General features: G+C 51.5%; 1 pseudogene; it reads right to left on the bottom strand.

The window, feature by feature from the left end:
• Nucleotides 1-1,494: 1,494 nt before the first annotated feature.
• LOC142167756 (28S ribosomal RNA) overlaps nt 1,495-5,466 on the bottom strand; it is a 4,132-nt pseudogene continuing 160 nt past the window's right edge.

The following is a 5,466-nucleotide window of genomic DNA, read 5'->3' as shown; positions in this document are numbered from 1 at the left end:
ATGTCCTGCGTCCTGCCAGGTCCTGCATCCTGCCATGGCCATGTCCTGCCACGTCCGACGTCGGGCCATGGCCACGTACGACCACGCCCTGCCATGTCCCGTCATGTCCTGCGTAGTGCCAGGACATGTCCTGGCACGTTCTACGCCGTGCCATGGCTACGCCCTTCCATGTCCTGCGTCCTTCCATGTCCGACGTCGGGCCATGGACACGTACGACCACACCCTGCCATGTCCTATCATGTCTTGCGTCGTGCCATGGCAATGTCCCTCCATGTCCGACGTCAGGCCATGGCCACGCCCTGCCATGTCATGCGTCCTACCATGTCCTGCGTCCTGTGTCCTTCCATGGCCATGTCCTTCCATGTCCGACGTCGGGCCATGGCCATGTACGACCACGCCCTGCCATGTACTGCGTCCTACCATGGCCATGTCCTTCCATGTCCGATGTCGGGCTATGGCCACGTACGACCACGCTCTGCCACGTCCGACTCCATGCCATGGCCATGCCCTGTCATTTCCTGCGTCTTAACATATCATACCATGTCCTGCGTCCTGCCATGGCCATATCCTGTCACGTCCGATGTCGGGCCATAGCCACGTACGACCATGCCCTGCCATGTCCTGTGTCGTGCCATGGCCATGTCCTTCCACGTCCGACGCCATGCCATGGCCACGCTCTGCTATGTCCTACGTCCTTCCATATCCTGCGTCCTTCCATGGCCTGCGTCCTACCATGGCCATGTCCTATCATGTCATGCGTCTTGCCATGTCCATGTCCTGCCACGTCCGACGTCGTGCCATGGCCACGGCCTACCATGTCCGACATTGGGCCATGGCCACGTACGACCATGCCATGCCATGTCCCATCATGTTCTACATCGTGTGATGGCCATGTCCTACCACGTCCTACACCGTGCCATGGCCACGCCCTGCCATGTCCTGCGTCATGCCATGGCCATGTCCTTCCACGTCCGACACCGTGCAATGGCCACGCCCTACCACGATCGACGTCGTGCCATGTCTTGCAGCGTCGTGCCATGGCAACGTCCGACTACTCCCTTCCATGTCCTGCGTCATGCCGTGGCCATGTCCTGCCACGTCCGATGCAGTGCTATGGCCACGTCCTACCACGCCCGACGCCATGCCATGGCCACGTCCGACGCCGTGCCATGGCTATGTCCTCGCACGCGACACTCCAGAAATCTCTATTTGAGACATTGCATTGGCACATCACTCTTGGCTTGTGCCTTGGCATCGCACACGACCCCACGAAAAATCTCTAGAAGTGAAATTGTGTTTAGTGTCATAGGCAAGCCTTTCCCACAACACGACTAAGTGACAAGTCACATTTTTCACTTAATACACAAATAGAATACGTTCCATGGTATTGAGGACTTGTTCAATTTGCCAACACTTGGCCTATAATATAGCATCAAGGAAAGAATAAACCTATTTTTGAAAAAGTTAGAAATTTATTGGGTTGGAGGGGGAGGGACGAATCAGAGCGACAAAGGGCCGAATCTTAGTGGATCCTGGAAGCAAAGCCACTCTGCCACTTACAATACCCCATCACGTATTTAAGTCATCTGCAAAGGATACTACCCGTCGCTCAATGGAAATTGTATTTCAAGGCGGCTACCACAGCTCTTCCACCGCGATGACTTAGCCAACGACACATTCCATTAGGGGCCAAAGGCCCCTACTACAGGTAGGCAAGCGGACGGCGGGCGCATGCATCGCTTCTAGCCCGGATTCTGATTTAGAGGAGTTCAGTCATAATCCAGCGCACGGTAGCTTCGCGCCACTGGATTTTCAACCAAGCGCAATGACCAATTATGCGAGTCAACGGTTCCTCTGGTACTAGGTTGAATTACTATTGCGACACTGTCATTAGTAGGGTAAAACTAACTGATGTTTGGCATATTTCGATATGTGTTGATGTTACTTTACCCATGTTTTAACCGCTTCTTGATGTTATTTGATCTTTAAAATGCCCAACATGGTTTAATTATTGGTTTTATGACTAATTGAGTTGTGTGTGGTGAATTAGGGTGTTTGGAGTGCAAAAATATGAAGAAAAGGTGCTCTAGGTAGAGGAAGAGAGATTGGATGCGTCGCATCCATCTAGAAAAAGATCAGTTCGCGCACCCTTAGCAGTGAAGTCAGCCCATAGCATCCGCCATAGCATCCGCACCTGGGCAAAGCTGAGAAATAGAGGACAAGGTGGATGCGTCGCATCCACCTTCGCAGGCAAAATTGAAATGGAGGACGAGGTGGATGCGTCGCATCCACCTTAGCATCAATCCCTGAAGCCGATTTGGACTAGGAATAGGAGAGCTTTGGCCCACGACTTTTGTACGCAATATATAAGCCAAAAACGCCTCCTTTAGGTTATCTAACATATTGGGGAGAGGGAAAAAGCCACGAAAAAGCTGTGGAGGCTGGAATTCATCAAGTTTCATCTTTCTCCCACCAAACTTAGTAATTTTTATGTTTCTTTGTATGATTTGTTATTTGGCTACCATGTCTATGTGGAGCTAAACTTCACGTTCTAGGGTTGTGGTTCTTTCATGACTATTGTTATTCGGATATTGATTTTGACTTTTTGATTTATCATATTAGTTTATTTATTCAAAAAAAAAAAAAGAAAAATAAAAAAATGGCGCCGTTGCCGGGGATCGAACCCGGGTCACCCTATTGGTGGGTGAACAATCCAACACTTGGTGAATTCTGCTTCACAATGATAGGAAGAGTCGACATCGAAGGATTAAAAAGCAACGTCGCTATGAACGCTTGGCTGCCACAAGCCAGTTATCCCTGTGGTAACTTTTCTGACACCTCTAGATTCGAATTCCGAAGGTCTAAAAGATCATTAGGTTATGCTTTCACGATTCGTATTTGTACTGGAAATCAGAATCAAACGAGCTTTTACCCTTCTCTTCCATACGAGATTTATGTTCTCGTTGAGCTCATCTTAGTACACCTGCGTTATCTTTTAACAGATGTGCCGCCCCAGCCAAACTCCCCACCTGACAATGTCTTCCACCCGGATCGGCCTGCAAGCAAGCCTTGGGGTCCAAAAAGAGGGGTAGTGCCCTGCTTCCGATTCACGGACTAAGTAAAATAACGTTAAAAGTAGTGGTATTTCACTTTCGCCTTTCGGCTCCCACTTATACTACACCTCTCAAGTCATTTCACAAAGTCGGACTAGAGTCAAGCTCAACAGGGTCTTCCTTCCCCGCTGATTCTACCAAGCCCGTTCCCTTGGCTCTGGTTTCGCTGGATAGTAGACATGGACAATGCGAATCTCGTTAGTCCATTCATGCGCGTCAATAATTAGATGATGAGGCATTTGGCTACCTTAAGAGAGTCATAGTTACTCCCACCGTTTACCCGCGCTTGGTTGAATTTCTTCACTTTCACATTCAGAGCATTGGGTAGAAATCACATTGCGTAAAATCTGTAGGGACCATCGCAATGCTTTGTTTTAATTAAACAATCGGATTCCCCTTGTCCGTACCAGTTCTGAGTTGGTTGTTCGACGCCCGGGGAAGGCCCACGAAGGAACCGTTCCCAGTCCGTCCCCCGACTGGCACGCGGCGACCCGCTCTCGCCGCGGGAGCAGCTCGAGCAGTCCACCGACGGGTCTGGGACTGGGACCCCCGTGCCCAGCCCTTAGAGCCAATCCTTTTCCCGAAGTTACAGATCCATTTTGCCGACTTCTCTTGCCTACATTGTTCCATCAACCAGAGGTTGTTCACCTTGGAGACCTGATGCGGTTATGAGTACGACCGGGCATGGACGTCACTCGGTCCTCTGGATTTTCAAGGGCCGCCGAGGGTGCACCGGACACCATGCGACATGCGGTGCTCTTCCAGCCACTAGACCCTACCTCCGACTAAGTCATTTCCAGGGTGGGAAGGCTGTTAAACAGAAAAGAAAACTCTTCCCGGGGCCCCCACCTATGTCTCCAGACTTCCTAATATTGCCGTCAGCCGCCACGTACCAGTTAAGGAATTTTAACCCGATTCCCTTTGGGAGTAAGCACGAAATGTGCTATCTGTCTGGGTTAACCCGACCCTTAGGATCGACTAACCCATGTGCAAGTGCCGTTCACATGGAACATTTTCCCTCTTCGGCCTTCAAAGTTCTCATTTGAATATTTGCTACTACCACCAAGATCTACACCGATGGCTGCTCCGTCCAGGCTCGCGCCCAAGGTTTTGCAGCGACTGCCACACCCTCCTACTTATCGGGACCTGGAACTTGCCTCGACGGCCGGGTGTAGGTCGCGCGCTTAAGCGCCATCCATATGCGGGGCTTGTTGATTCAGCAGGTGACTTGTTACACACTCCTTAGCGGATTTTGACTTCCATGACCACTGTCCAGCTGTCTTAATCGACCAACACCCTTTGTGGGATCTAGGTTAGCGCGTAGTTTGGCACTGTAACCCGGCTTTCGGTTCATCCCGCATCGCCAGTTCTACTTACCAAAAATGGCCCACTTAGAGCTCTTGATTCCGTGGTGCGGCTCAACAAAGCAGTCGCACTGTCCTACCTATTTCAAGTTTGATAATAGGTCGAGGGCGTTGCGCCCCCGATAGCTCTAATCATTGGCTTTACCCAATAGAACTCGCACGCGAGCTCCAGCTATCTTGAGGGAAACTTTGGAGGGAACCAGCTACTAGACGGTTCAATTAGTCTTTCTCCCCTATACCCAAGTCAGACGAATGATTTGCACGTCAGTATTGCTGCGGGCCTCTACCAGAGTTTCCTCTGGCTTCGCCCCGCTCAGGCATAGTTCACCATCTTTCGAGTCCCGACAGGTATGCTCACACTCGAACCCTTCACAGAAGATCAAGGTCGGTCGACGGTGCACCCCTCAAGGGGACCCCACCAATCAGTTTCCTTACGCCATACGGGTTAACTCGCCCGTTGACTCGCACACATGTCAAACTCCTTGGTCCGTGTTTCAAGACGGGTCAAATGGGAAGCGCACAAGCCAGCGTCCGTAGCGCGCAGATGCCAAAGCACGCCAGAGGCGCGCGTTGCTTACCACAATCAAGGAGATGGCATTCCACGAGCATATCAAAATCCCGGGCTTTGGCTGCCCCCCAATCCACGCTGGTCCACGCCCCGAGTCAATCGGCGGAATGGCTCATCACCATTCCACATCCGATCGGGGTGCATCACCAGCCCCCATCTACTTCCCTCCCGACAATTTCAAGCACTCTTTGACTCTCTTTTCAAAGTCCTTTTCATATTTCCCTCGCGGTACTTGTTCGCTATCGGTCTCTCGCCCGTATTTAGCCTTGGACGGAATTCACCGCCCGATTTGGGCTGCATTCCCAAACAACCCGACTCGTAGACAGCGCCTCATAATGTGACAGGGTCCGAGCACAACGGGGCTCTCCCCCTTCTCTAGAATCCCCTTCCAGGGGACTTGGGCCCGATACGCCGCTGAGGA

This window comes from Nicotiana tabacum, chromosome 12 (genome assembly GCF_000715075.1).
Source record: "Nicotiana tabacum cultivar K326 chromosome 12, ASM71507v2, whole genome shotgun sequence".
NCBI lineage: Eukaryota > Viridiplantae > Streptophyta > Magnoliopsida > Solanales > Solanaceae > Nicotiana > Nicotiana tabacum.
Note: the sequence above shows the minus strand (reverse complement) of the source record. Positions and strands in the feature narration are given on the sequence as shown.